This window comes from Neoarius graeffei, chromosome 17 (assembly GCF_027579695.1).
Source record: "Neoarius graeffei isolate fNeoGra1 chromosome 17, fNeoGra1.pri, whole genome shotgun sequence".
Taxonomy (NCBI): domain Eukaryota; kingdom Metazoa; phylum Chordata; class Actinopteri; order Siluriformes; family Ariidae; genus Neoarius; species Neoarius graeffei.
The window spans coordinates 868,487-877,979 of NC_083585.1; the positions used below are offsets into that span (position 1 = coordinate 868,487).

General features: G+C 45.9%; 11 non-coding genes and 27 pseudogenes across 11 annotated transcripts; all 38 read left to right on the top strand.

Annotated features, from left to right (window-relative positions):
• The first annotated feature begins 114 nt into the window (after window positions 1-114).
• LOC132864897 (5S ribosomal RNA) lies at window positions 115-233 on the top strand (annotated as a pseudogene).
• A 131-nt stretch (window positions 234-364) lies between these two features.
• On the top strand, window positions 365-483 carry LOC132865087 (5S ribosomal RNA; annotated as a pseudogene).
• Window positions 484-609: 126 nt separating this feature from the next.
• LOC132865286 (5S ribosomal RNA) lies at window positions 610-728 on the top strand. The gene has a single exon (XR_009650442.1). It is a non-coding gene; the product is annotated as a 5S ribosomal RNA (ribosomal RNA).
• A 131-nt stretch (window positions 729-859) lies between these two features.
• Window positions 860-978, top strand: LOC132864959 (5S ribosomal RNA; annotated as a pseudogene).
• Window positions 979-1,109: 131 nt separating this feature from the next.
• Window positions 1,110-1,228, top strand: LOC132864898 (5S ribosomal RNA; annotated as a pseudogene).
• A 131-nt stretch (window positions 1,229-1,359) lies between these two features.
• Window positions 1,360-1,478, top strand: LOC132865186 (5S ribosomal RNA). Its single transcript, XR_009650351.1, has one exon. It is a non-coding gene; the product is annotated as a 5S ribosomal RNA (ribosomal RNA).
• Window positions 1,479-1,624: 146 nt separating this feature from the next.
• LOC132865579 (5S ribosomal RNA) lies at window positions 1,625-1,743 on the top strand (annotated as a pseudogene).
• A 131-nt stretch (window positions 1,744-1,874) lies between these two features.
• On the top strand, window positions 1,875-1,993 carry LOC132864899 (5S ribosomal RNA; annotated as a pseudogene).
• Window positions 1,994-2,124: 131 nt separating this feature from the next.
• On the top strand, window positions 2,125-2,243 carry LOC132865187 (5S ribosomal RNA). The gene has a single exon (XR_009650352.1). It is a non-coding gene; the product is annotated as a 5S ribosomal RNA (ribosomal RNA).
• A 126-nt stretch (window positions 2,244-2,369) lies between these two features.
• LOC132865188 (5S ribosomal RNA) lies at window positions 2,370-2,488 on the top strand. Its single transcript, XR_009650353.1, has one exon. It is a non-coding gene; the product is annotated as a 5S ribosomal RNA (ribosomal RNA).
• A 131-nt stretch (window positions 2,489-2,619) lies between these two features.
• On the top strand, window positions 2,620-2,738 carry LOC132864975 (5S ribosomal RNA; annotated as a pseudogene).
• A 131-nt stretch (window positions 2,739-2,869) lies between these two features.
• Window positions 2,870-2,988, top strand: LOC132865271 (5S ribosomal RNA). Its single transcript, XR_009650428.1, has one exon. It is a non-coding gene; the product is annotated as a 5S ribosomal RNA (ribosomal RNA).
• A 131-nt stretch (window positions 2,989-3,119) lies between these two features.
• LOC132865580 (5S ribosomal RNA) lies at window positions 3,120-3,238 on the top strand (annotated as a pseudogene).
• Window positions 3,239-3,374: 136 nt separating this feature from the next.
• Window positions 3,375-3,493, top strand: LOC132865581 (5S ribosomal RNA; annotated as a pseudogene).
• A 131-nt stretch (window positions 3,494-3,624) lies between these two features.
• LOC132864900 (5S ribosomal RNA) lies at window positions 3,625-3,743 on the top strand (annotated as a pseudogene).
• A 131-nt stretch (window positions 3,744-3,874) lies between these two features.
• Window positions 3,875-3,993, top strand: LOC132865088 (5S ribosomal RNA; annotated as a pseudogene).
• Window positions 3,994-4,119: 126 nt separating this feature from the next.
• Window positions 4,120-4,238, top strand: LOC132864986 (5S ribosomal RNA; annotated as a pseudogene).
• A 131-nt stretch (window positions 4,239-4,369) lies between these two features.
• Window positions 4,370-4,488, top strand: LOC132864993 (5S ribosomal RNA; annotated as a pseudogene).
• Window positions 4,489-4,619: 131 nt separating this feature from the next.
• On the top strand, window positions 4,620-4,738 carry LOC132865189 (5S ribosomal RNA). The gene has a single exon (XR_009650354.1). It is a non-coding gene; the product is annotated as a 5S ribosomal RNA (ribosomal RNA).
• Window positions 4,739-4,874: 136 nt separating this feature from the next.
• On the top strand, window positions 4,875-4,993 carry LOC132865582 (5S ribosomal RNA; annotated as a pseudogene).
• A 131-nt stretch (window positions 4,994-5,124) lies between these two features.
• Window positions 5,125-5,243, top strand: LOC132864901 (5S ribosomal RNA; annotated as a pseudogene).
• A 131-nt stretch (window positions 5,244-5,374) lies between these two features.
• On the top strand, window positions 5,375-5,493 carry LOC132865191 (5S ribosomal RNA). Its single transcript, XR_009650355.1, has one exon. It is a non-coding gene; the product is annotated as a 5S ribosomal RNA (ribosomal RNA).
• Window positions 5,494-5,624: 131 nt separating this feature from the next.
• LOC132864918 (5S ribosomal RNA) lies at window positions 5,625-5,743 on the top strand (annotated as a pseudogene).
• A 131-nt stretch (window positions 5,744-5,874) lies between these two features.
• LOC132865262 (5S ribosomal RNA) lies at window positions 5,875-5,993 on the top strand. The gene has a single exon (XR_009650420.1). It is a non-coding gene; the product is annotated as a 5S ribosomal RNA (ribosomal RNA).
• Window positions 5,994-6,129: 136 nt separating this feature from the next.
• On the top strand, window positions 6,130-6,248 carry LOC132865615 (5S ribosomal RNA; annotated as a pseudogene).
• A 131-nt stretch (window positions 6,249-6,379) lies between these two features.
• LOC132865583 (5S ribosomal RNA) lies at window positions 6,380-6,498 on the top strand (annotated as a pseudogene).
• Window positions 6,499-6,634: 136 nt separating this feature from the next.
• LOC132865585 (5S ribosomal RNA) lies at window positions 6,635-6,753 on the top strand (annotated as a pseudogene).
• Window positions 6,754-6,884: 131 nt separating this feature from the next.
• Window positions 6,885-7,003, top strand: LOC132864902 (5S ribosomal RNA; annotated as a pseudogene).
• A 131-nt stretch (window positions 7,004-7,134) lies between these two features.
• On the top strand, window positions 7,135-7,253 carry LOC132865097 (5S ribosomal RNA; annotated as a pseudogene).
• A 126-nt stretch (window positions 7,254-7,379) lies between these two features.
• On the top strand, window positions 7,380-7,498 carry LOC132865026 (5S ribosomal RNA; annotated as a pseudogene).
• A 131-nt stretch (window positions 7,499-7,629) lies between these two features.
• Window positions 7,630-7,748, top strand: LOC132864960 (5S ribosomal RNA; annotated as a pseudogene).
• A 131-nt stretch (window positions 7,749-7,879) lies between these two features.
• On the top strand, window positions 7,880-7,998 carry LOC132865329 (5S ribosomal RNA). The gene has a single exon (XR_009650481.1). It is a non-coding gene; the product is annotated as a 5S ribosomal RNA (ribosomal RNA).
• A 131-nt stretch (window positions 7,999-8,129) lies between these two features.
• Window positions 8,130-8,248, top strand: LOC132865192 (5S ribosomal RNA). Its single transcript, XR_009650356.1, has one exon. It is a non-coding gene; the product is annotated as a 5S ribosomal RNA (ribosomal RNA).
• Window positions 8,249-8,379: 131 nt separating this feature from the next.
• LOC132865586 (5S ribosomal RNA) lies at window positions 8,380-8,498 on the top strand (annotated as a pseudogene).
• A 131-nt stretch (window positions 8,499-8,629) lies between these two features.
• LOC132865025 (5S ribosomal RNA) lies at window positions 8,630-8,748 on the top strand (annotated as a pseudogene).
• A 131-nt stretch (window positions 8,749-8,879) lies between these two features.
• On the top strand, window positions 8,880-8,998 carry LOC132865089 (5S ribosomal RNA; annotated as a pseudogene).
• A 126-nt stretch (window positions 8,999-9,124) lies between these two features.
• On the top strand, window positions 9,125-9,243 carry LOC132865287 (5S ribosomal RNA). Its single transcript, XR_009650443.1, has one exon. It is a non-coding gene; the product is annotated as a 5S ribosomal RNA (ribosomal RNA).
• Window positions 9,244-9,374: 131 nt separating this feature from the next.
• Window positions 9,375-9,493, top strand: LOC132864961 (5S ribosomal RNA; annotated as a pseudogene).

Here is a 9,493-nt window from a genome sequence, read left to right on the forward strand (position 1 = left end):
GCAGAAATGTGTTTGAATTTTCCTTCTGTGAATTTTCCTTCTGGTCGCAAGGCAAGGCAAGGCAAGGCAAACATTTCGCAAGGTAAGAAAACCGCACATTTCCAACTAACTGTCGCTTACGGCCAAACCACTCTGACAACGCCTGATCCTGTCTGATCTCAGAAGCTAAACAGGGTTGGGCCTGGTTAGTACTTGAGTGGGAGACTGCCTCGGAATACCAGGTACTGTAAGCATTTTATTTTGTCTTCTTGCAGAAATGTGTTTGAGTTTTCCTTCTGTGAATTTTCCTTCTGGTCGCAAGGCAAGGCAAGGCAAGGTACACATTTCGCAAGGTAAGAAAACCGCACATTTCCAACTAACTGTCACTTACGGCCAAACCACTCTGACAACGCCTGATCCCGTCTGATCTCAGAAGCTAAACAGGGTTGTGCCTGGTTAGTACTTGAGTGGAAGACTGCCTCGGAATACCAGGTACTGTAGGCATTTTATTTTGTCTTCTTGCAGAAATGTGTTTGAGTTTTCCTTCTGTGAATTTTCCTTCTGGTCACAAGGCAAGGCAAGGCACACATTTCGCAAGGTAATAAAACCGCACATTTCCTACTGACTGTTGCTTATGGCCAAACCACTCTGACAACGCCTGATCCCGTCTGATCTCAGAAGCTAAACAGGGTTGGGCCTGGTTAGTACTTGAGTGGGAGACTGCCTAGGAATACCAGGTACTGTAAGCATTTTATTTTGTCTTCTTGCAGAAATGTGTTTGAATTTTCCTTCTGTGAATTTTCCTTCTGGTCGCAAGGCAAGGCAAGGCAAGGCACACATTTCGCAAGGTAAGAAAACCGCACATTTCCAACTAACTGTCGCTTACGGCCAAACCACTCTGACAACGCCTGATCCCGTCTGATCTCAGAAGCTAAACCGGGTTGGGCCTGGTTAGTACTTGATTGGGAGACTGCCTAGGAATACCAGGTACTGTAAGCATTTTATTTTGTCTTCTTGCAGAAATGTGTTTGAATTTTCCTTCTGTGAATTTTCCTTCTGGTCGCAAGGCAAGGCAAGGCAAGGCAAACATTTCGCAAGGTAAGAAAACCGCACATTTCCAACTAACTGTCGCTTACGGCCAAACCACTCTGACAACGCCTGATCCTGTCTGATCTCAGAAGCTAAACAGGGTTGGGCCTGGTTAGTACTTGAGTGGGAGACTGCCTCGGAATACCAGGTACTGTAAGCATTTTATTTTGTCTTCTTGCAGAAATGTGTTTGAGTTTTCCTTCTGTGAATTTTCCTTCTGGTCGCAAGGCAAGGCAAGGCAAGGTACACATTTCGCAAGGTAAGAAAACCGCACATTTCCAACTAACTGTCGCTTACGGCCAAACCACTCTGACAACGCCTGATCCCGTCTGATCTCAGAAGCTAAACAGGGTTGGGCCTGGTTAGTACTTGAGTGGGAGACTGCCTAGGAATACCAGGTACTGTAAGCATTTTATTTTGTCTTCTTGCAGAAATGTGTTTGAATTTTCCTTCTGTGAATTTTCCTTCTGGTCGCAAGGCAAGGCAAGGCAAGGCAAGGCAAGGCAAGGCACACATTTCGCAAGGTAAGAAAACCGCACATTTCCAGCTAATTGTCGCTTACGGCCAAACCACTCTGACAACGCCTGATCCCGTCTGATCTCAGAAGCTAAACCGGGTTGGGCCTGGTTAGTACTTGAGTGGGAGACTGCCTAGGAATACCAGGTACTGTAAGCATTTTATTTTGTATTCTTGCAGAAATGTGTTTGAATTTTCCTTCTGTGAATTTTCCTTCTGGTCGCAAGGCAAGGCAAGGCAAGGCAAACATTTCGCAAGGTAAGAAAACCGCACATTTCCATCTAGCTGTCGCTTACGGCCAAACCACTCTGACAACGCCTGATCCTGTCTGATCTCAGAAGCTAAACAGGGTTGGGCCTGGTTAGTACTTGAGTGGGAGACTGCCTCGGAATACCAGGTACTGTAAGCATTTTATTTTGTCTTCTTGCAGAAATGTGTTTGAGTTTTCCTTCTGTGAATTTTCCTTCTGGTCGCAAGGCAAGGCAAGGCAAGGTACACATTTCGCAAGGTAAGAAAACCGCACATTTCCAACTAACTGTCGCTTACGGCCAAACCACTCTGACAACGCCTGATCCCGTCTGATCTCAGAAGCTAAACAGGGTTGGGCCTGGTTAGTACTTGAGTGGGAGACTGCCTAGGAATACCAGGTACTGTAAGCATTTTATTTTGTGTTCTTGCAGAAATGTGTTTGAGTTTTCCTTCTGTGAATTTTCCTTCTGGTCGCAAGGCAAGGCAAGGTACACATTTCGCAAGGTAAGAAAACCGCACATTTCCAACTAACTGTCGCTTACGGCCAAACCACTCTGACAACGCCTGATCCCGTCTGATCTCAGAAGCTAAACAGGGTTGGGCCTGGTTAGTACTTGAGTGGGAGACTGCCTAGGAATACCAGGTACTGTAAGCATTTTATTTTGTCTTCTTGCAGAAATGTGTTTGAATTTTCCTTCTGTGAATTTTCCTTCTGGTCGCAAGGCAAGGCAAGGCAAGGCAAACATTTCGCAAGGTAAGAAAACCGCACATTTCCAACTAACTGTCGCTTACGGCCAAACCACTCTGACAACGCCTGATCCCGTCTGATCTCAGAAGCTCAACAGGGTTGGGCCTGGTTAGTACTTGAGTGGGAGACTGCCTCGGAATACCAGGTACTGTAAGCATTTTATTTTGTCTTCTTGCAGAAATGTGTTTGAGTTTTCCTTCTGTGAATTTTCCTTCTGGTCGCAAGGCAAGGCAAGGCAAGGTACACATTTCGCAAGGTAAGAAAACCGCACATTTCCAACTAACTGTCGCTTACGGCCAAACCACTCTGACAACGCCTGATCCCGTCTGATCTCAGAAGCTAAACAGGGTCGGGCCTGGTTAGTACTTGAGTGGGAGACTGCCTAGGAATACCAGGTACTGTAAGCATTTTATTTTGTCTTCTTGCAGAAATGTGTTTGAATTTTCCTTCTGTGAATTTTCCTTCTGGTCGCAAGGCAAGGCAAGGCAAGGCACACATTTCGCAAGGTAAGAAAACCGCACATTTCCAGCTAATTGTCGCTTACGGCCAAACCACTCTGACAACGCCTGATCCCGTCTGATCTCAGAAGCTAAACCGGGTTGGGCCTGGTTAGTACTTGAGTGGGAGACTGCCTAGGAATACCAGGTACTGTAAGCATTTTATTTTGTCTTCTTGCAGAAATGTGTTTGAATTTTCCTTCTGTGAATTTTCCTTCTGGTCGCAAGGCAAGGCAAGGCAAGGCAAGGCACACATTTCGCAAGGTAAGAAAACCGCACATTTCCAGCTAATTGTCGCTTACGGCCAAACCACTCTGACAACGCCTGATCCCGTCTGATCTCAGAAGCTAAACCGGGTTGGGCCTGGTTAGTACTTGAGTGGGAGACTGCCTAGGAATACCAGGTACTGTAAGCATTTTATTTTGTATTCTTGCAGAAATGTGTTTGAATTTTCCTTCTGTGAATTTTCCTTCTGGTCGCAAGGCAAGGCAAGGCAAGGCAAACATTTCGCAAGGTAAGAAAACCGCACATTTCCAACTAACTGTCGCTTACGGCCAAACCACTCTGACAACGCCTGATCCTGTCTGATCTCAGAAGCTAAACAGGGTTGGGCCTGGTTAGTACTTGAGTGGGAGACTGCCTCGGAATACCAGGTACTGTAAGCATTTTATTTTGTCTTCTTGCAGAAATGTGTTTGAGTTTTCCTTCTGTGAATTTTCCTTCTGGTCGCAAGGCAAGGCAAGGCAAGGTACACATTTCGCAAGGTAAGAAAACCGCACATTTCCAACTAACTGTCACTTACGGCCAAACCACTCTGACAACGCCTGATCCCGTCTGATCTCAGAAGCTAAACAGGGTTGTGCCTGGTTAGTACTTGAGTGGAAGACTGCCTCGGAATACCAGGTACTGTAGGCATTTTATTTTGTCTTCTTGCAGAAATGTGTTTGAGTTTTCCTTCTGTGAATTTTCCTTCTGGTCACAAGGCAAGGCAAGGCACACATTTCGCAAGGTAAGAAAACCGCACATTTCCTACTAACTGTTGCTTATGGCCAAACCACTCTGACAACGCCTGATCCCGTCTGATCTCAGAAGCTAAACCGGGTTGGGCCTGGTTAGTACTTGATTGGGAGACTGCCTAGGAATACCAGGTACTGTAAGCATTTTATTTTGTCTTCTTGCAGAAATGTGTTTGAATTTTCCTTCTGTGAATTTTCCTTCTGGTCGCAAGGCAAGGCAAGGCAAGGCAAACATTTCGCAAGGTAAGAAAACCGCACATTTCCAACTAACTGTCGCTTACGGCCAAACCACTCTGACAACGCCTGATCCTGTCTGATCTCAGAAGCTAAACAGGGTTGGGCCTGGTTAGTACTTGAGTGGGAAACTGCCTCGGAATACCAGGTACTGTAAGCATTTTATTTTGTCTTCTTGCAGAAATGTGTTTGAGTTTTCCTTCTGTGAATTTTCCTTCTGGTCGCAAGGCAAGGCAAGGCAAGGTACACATTTCGCAAGGTAAGAAAACCGCACATTTCCAACTAACTGTCGCTTACGGCCAAACCACTCTGACAACGCCTGATCCCGTCTGATCTCAGAAGCTAAACAGGGTTGGGCCTGGTTAGTACTTGAGTGGGAGACTGCCTAGGAATACCAGGTACTGTAAGCATTTTATTTTGTCTTCTTGCAGAAATGTGTTTGAATTTTCCTTCTGTGAATTTTCCTTCTGGTCGCAAGGCAAGGCAAGGCAAGGCAAGGCACACATTTCGCAAGGTAAGAAAACCGCACATTTCCAGCTAATTGTCGCTTACGGCCAAACCACTCTGACAACGCCTGATCCCGTCTGATCTCAGAAGCTAAACCGGGTTGGGCCTGGTTAGTACTTGAGTGGGAGACTGCCTAGGAATACCAGGTACTGTAAGCATTTTATTTTGTATTCTTGCAGAAATGTGTTTGAATTTTCCTTCTGTGAATTTTCCTTCTGGTCGCAAGGCAAGGCAAGGCAAGGCAAACATTTCGCAAGGTAAGAAAACCGCACATTTCCAACTAACTGTCGCTTACGGCCAAACCACTCTGACAACGCCTGATCCTGTCTGATCTCAGAAGCTAAACAGGGTTGGGCCTGGTTAGTACTTGAGTGGGAGACTGCCTCGGAATACCAGGTACTGTAAGCATTTTATTTTGTCTTCTTGCAGAAATGTGTTTGAGTTTTCCTTCTGTGAATTTTCCTTCTGGTCGCAAGGCAAGGCAAGGCAAGGTACACATTTCGCAAGGTAAGAAAACCGCACATTTCCAACTAACTGTCGCTTACGGCCAAACCACTCTGACAACGCCTGATCCCGTCTGATCTCAGAAGCTAAACAGGGTTGGGCCTGGTTAGTACTTGAGTGGGAGACTGCCTAGGAATACCAGGTACTGTAAGCATTTTATTTTGTCTTCTTGCAGAAATGTGTTTGAGTTTTCCTTCTGTGAATTTTCCTTCTGGTCGCAAGGCAAGGCAAGGCAAGGTACACATTTCGCAAGGTAAGAAAACCGCACATTTCCAACTAACTGTCGCTTACGGCCAAACCACTCTGACAACGCCTGATCCCGTCTGATCTCATAAGCTAAACAGGGTTGGGCCTGGTTAGTACTTGAGTGGGAGACTGCCTAGGAATACCAGGTACTGTAAGCATTTTATTTTGTCTTCTTGCAGAAATGTGTTTGAATTTTCCTTCTGTGAATTTTCCTTCTGGTCGCAAGGCAAGGCAAGGCAAGGCAAACATTTCGCAAGGTAAGAAAACCGCACATTTCCAACTAACTGTCGCTTACGGCCAAACCACTCTGACAACGCCTGATCCCGTCTGATCTCAGAAGCTAAACAGGGTTGGGCCTGGTTAGTACTTGAGTGGGAGACTGCCTCGGAATACCAGGTACTGTAAGCATTTTATTTTGTCTTCTTGCAGAAATGTGTTTGAGTTTTCCTTCTGTGAATTTTCCTTCTGGTCGCAAGGCAAGGCAAGGCAAGGCAAGGTACACATTTCGCAAGGTAAGAAAACCGCACATTTCCAACTAACTGTCGCTTACGGCCAAACCACTCTGACAACGCCTGATCCTGTCTGATCTCAGAAGCTAAACAGGGTTGGGCCTGGTTAGTACTTGAGTGGGAGACTGCCTAGGAATACCAGGTACTGTAAGCATTTTATTTTGTCTTCTTGCAGAAATGTGTTTGAATTTTCCTTCTGTGAATTTTCCTTCTGGTCGCAAGGCAAGGCAAGGCAAGGCACACATTTCGCAAGGTAAGAAAACCGCACATTTCCAGCTAATTGTCGCTTACGGCCAAACCACTCTGACAACGCCTGATCCCGTCTGATCTCAGAAGCTAAACCGGGTTGGGCCTGGTTAGTACTTGAGTGGGAGACTGCCTAGGAATACCAGGTACTGTAAGCATTTTATTTTGTCTTCTTGCAGAAATCTGTTTGAATTTTCCTTCTGTGAATTTTCCTTCTGGTCGCAAGGCAAGGCAAGGCAAGGCAAGGCACACATTTCGCAAGGTAAGAAAACCGCACATTTCCAGCTAATTGTCGCTTACGGCCAAACCACTCTGACAACGCCTGATCCCGTCTGATCTCAGAAGCTAAACCGGGTTGGGCCTGGTTAGTACTTGAGTGGGAGACTGCCTAGGAATACCAGGTACTGTAAGCATTTTATTTTGTATTCTTGCAGAAATGTGTTTGAATTTTCCTTCTGTGAATTTTCCTTCTGGTCGCAAGGCAAGGCAAGGCAAGGCAAACATTTCGCAAGGTAAGAAAACCGCACATTTCCAACTAGCTGTCGCTTACGGCCAAACCACTCTGACAACGCCTGATCCTGTCTGATCTCAGAAGCTAAACAGGGTTGGGCCTGGTTAGTACTTGAGTGGGAGACTGCCTCGGAATACCAGGTACTGTAAGCATTTTATTTTGTCTTCTTGCAGAAATGTGTTTGAGTTTTCCTTCTGTGAATTTTCCTTCTGGTCGCAAGGCAAGGCAAGGCAAGGTACACATTTCGCAAGGTAAGAAAACCGCACATTTCCAACTAACTGGCACTTACGGCCAAACCACTCTGACAACGCCTGATCCCGTCTGGTCTCAGAAGCTAAACAGGGTTGTGCCTGGTTAGTACTTGAGTGGAAGACTGCCTCGGAATACCAGGTACTGTAGGCATTTTATTTTGTCTTCTTGCAGAAATGTGTTTGAGTTTTCCTTCTGTGAATTTTCCTTCTGGTCACAAGGCAAGGCAAGGCACACATTTCGCAAGGTAAGAAAACCGCACATTTCCTACTAACTGTTGCTTATGGCCAAACCACTCTGACAACGCCTGATCCTGTCTGATCTCAGAAGCTAAACAGGGTTGGGTCTGGTTAGTACTTGAGTGGGAGACTGCCTAGGAATACCAGGTACTGTAAGCATTTTATTTTGTCTTCTTGCAGAAATGTGTTTGAATTTTCCTTCTGTGAATTTTCCTTCTGGTCGCAAGGCAAGGCAAGGCAAGGCACACATTTCGCAAGGTAAGAAAACCGCACATTTCCAACTAACTGTCGCTTACGGCCAAACCACTCTGACAACGCCTGATCCCGTCTGATCTCAGAAGCTAAACCGGGTTGGGCCTGGTTAGTACTTGATTGGGAGACTGCCTAGGAATACCAGGTACTGTAAGCATTTTATTTTGTCTTCTTGCAGAAATGTGTTTGAATTTTCCTTCTGTGAATTTTCCTTCTGGTCGCAAGGCAAGGCAAGGCAAGGCAAACATTTCGCAAGGTAAGAAAACCGCACATTTCCAACTAACTGTCGCTTACGGCCAAACCACTCTGACAATGCCTGATCCCGTCTGATCTCAGAAGCTAAACAGGGTTGGGCCTGGTTAGTACTTGAGTGGGAGACTGCCTCGGAATACCAGGTACTGTAAGCATTTTATTTTGTCTTCTTGCAGAAATGTGTTTGAGTTTTCCTTCTGTGAATTTTCCTTCTGGTCGCAAGGCAAGGCAAGGCAAGGTACACATTTCGCAAGGTAAGAAAACCGCACATTTCCAACTAACTGTCGCTTACGGCCAAACCACTCTGACAACGCCTGATCCCGTCTGATCTCAGAAGCTAAACAGGGTTGGGCCTGGTTAGTACTTGAGTGGGAGACTGCCTAGGAATACCAGGTACTGTAAGCATTTTATTTTGTCTTCTTGCAGAAATGTGTTTGAATTTTCCTTCTGTGAATTTTCCTTCTGGTCGCAAGGCAAGGCAAGGCAAGGCACACATTTCGCAAGGTAAGAAAACCGCACATTTCCAGCTAATTGTCGCTTACGGCCAAACCACTCTGACAACGCCTGATCCCGTCTGATCTCAGAAGCTAAACCGGGTTGGGCCTGGTTAGTACTTGAGTGGGAGACTGCCTAGGAATACCAGGTACTGTAAGCATTTTATTTTGTATTCTTGCAGAAATGTGTTTGAATTTTCCTTCTGTGAATTTTCCTTCTGGTCGCAAGGCAAGGCAAGGCAAGGCAAACATTTCGCAAGGTAAGAAAACCGCACATTTCCAACTAACTGTCGCTTACGGCCAAACCACTCTGACAACGCCTGATCCTGTCTGATCTCAGAAGCTAAACCGGGTTGGGCCTGGTTAGTACTTGAGTGGGAGACTGCCTCGGAATACCAGGTACTGTAAGCATTTTATTTTGTCTTCTTGCAGAAATGTGTTTGAGTTTTCCTTCTGTGAATTTTCCTTCTGGTCGCAAGGCAAGGCAAGGCAAGGTACACATTTCGCAAGGTAAGAAAACCGCACATTTCCAACTCACTGTCACTTACGGCCAAACCACTCTGACAACGCCTGATCCCGTCTGATCTCAGAAGCTAAACAGGGTTGTGCCTGGTTAGTACTTGAGTGGAAGACTGCCTCGGAATACCAGGTACTGTAGGCATTTTATTTTGTCTTCTTGCAGAAACGTGTTTGAGTTTTCCTTCTGTGAATTTTCCTTCTGGTCACAAGGCAAGGCAAGGCACACATTTCGCAAGGTAAGAAAACCGCACATTTCCTACTAACTGTTGCTTATGGCCAAACCACTCTGACAACGCCTGATCCCGTCTGATCTCAGAAGCTAAACAGGGTTGGGCCTGGTTAGTACTTGAGTGGGAGACTGCCTAGGAATACCAGGTACTGTAAGCATTTTATTTTGTCTTCTTGCAGAAATGTGTTTGAATTTTCCTTCTGTGAATTTTCCTTCTGGTCGCAAGGCAAGGCAAGGCAAGGCACACATTTCGCAAGGTAAGAAAACCGCACATTTCCAACTAACTGTCGCTTACGGCCAAACCACTCTGACAACGCCTGATCCCGTCTGATCTCAGAAGCTAAACCGGGTTGGGCCTGGTTAGTACTTGATTGGGAGACTGCCTAGGAATACCAGGTACTGTAAGCA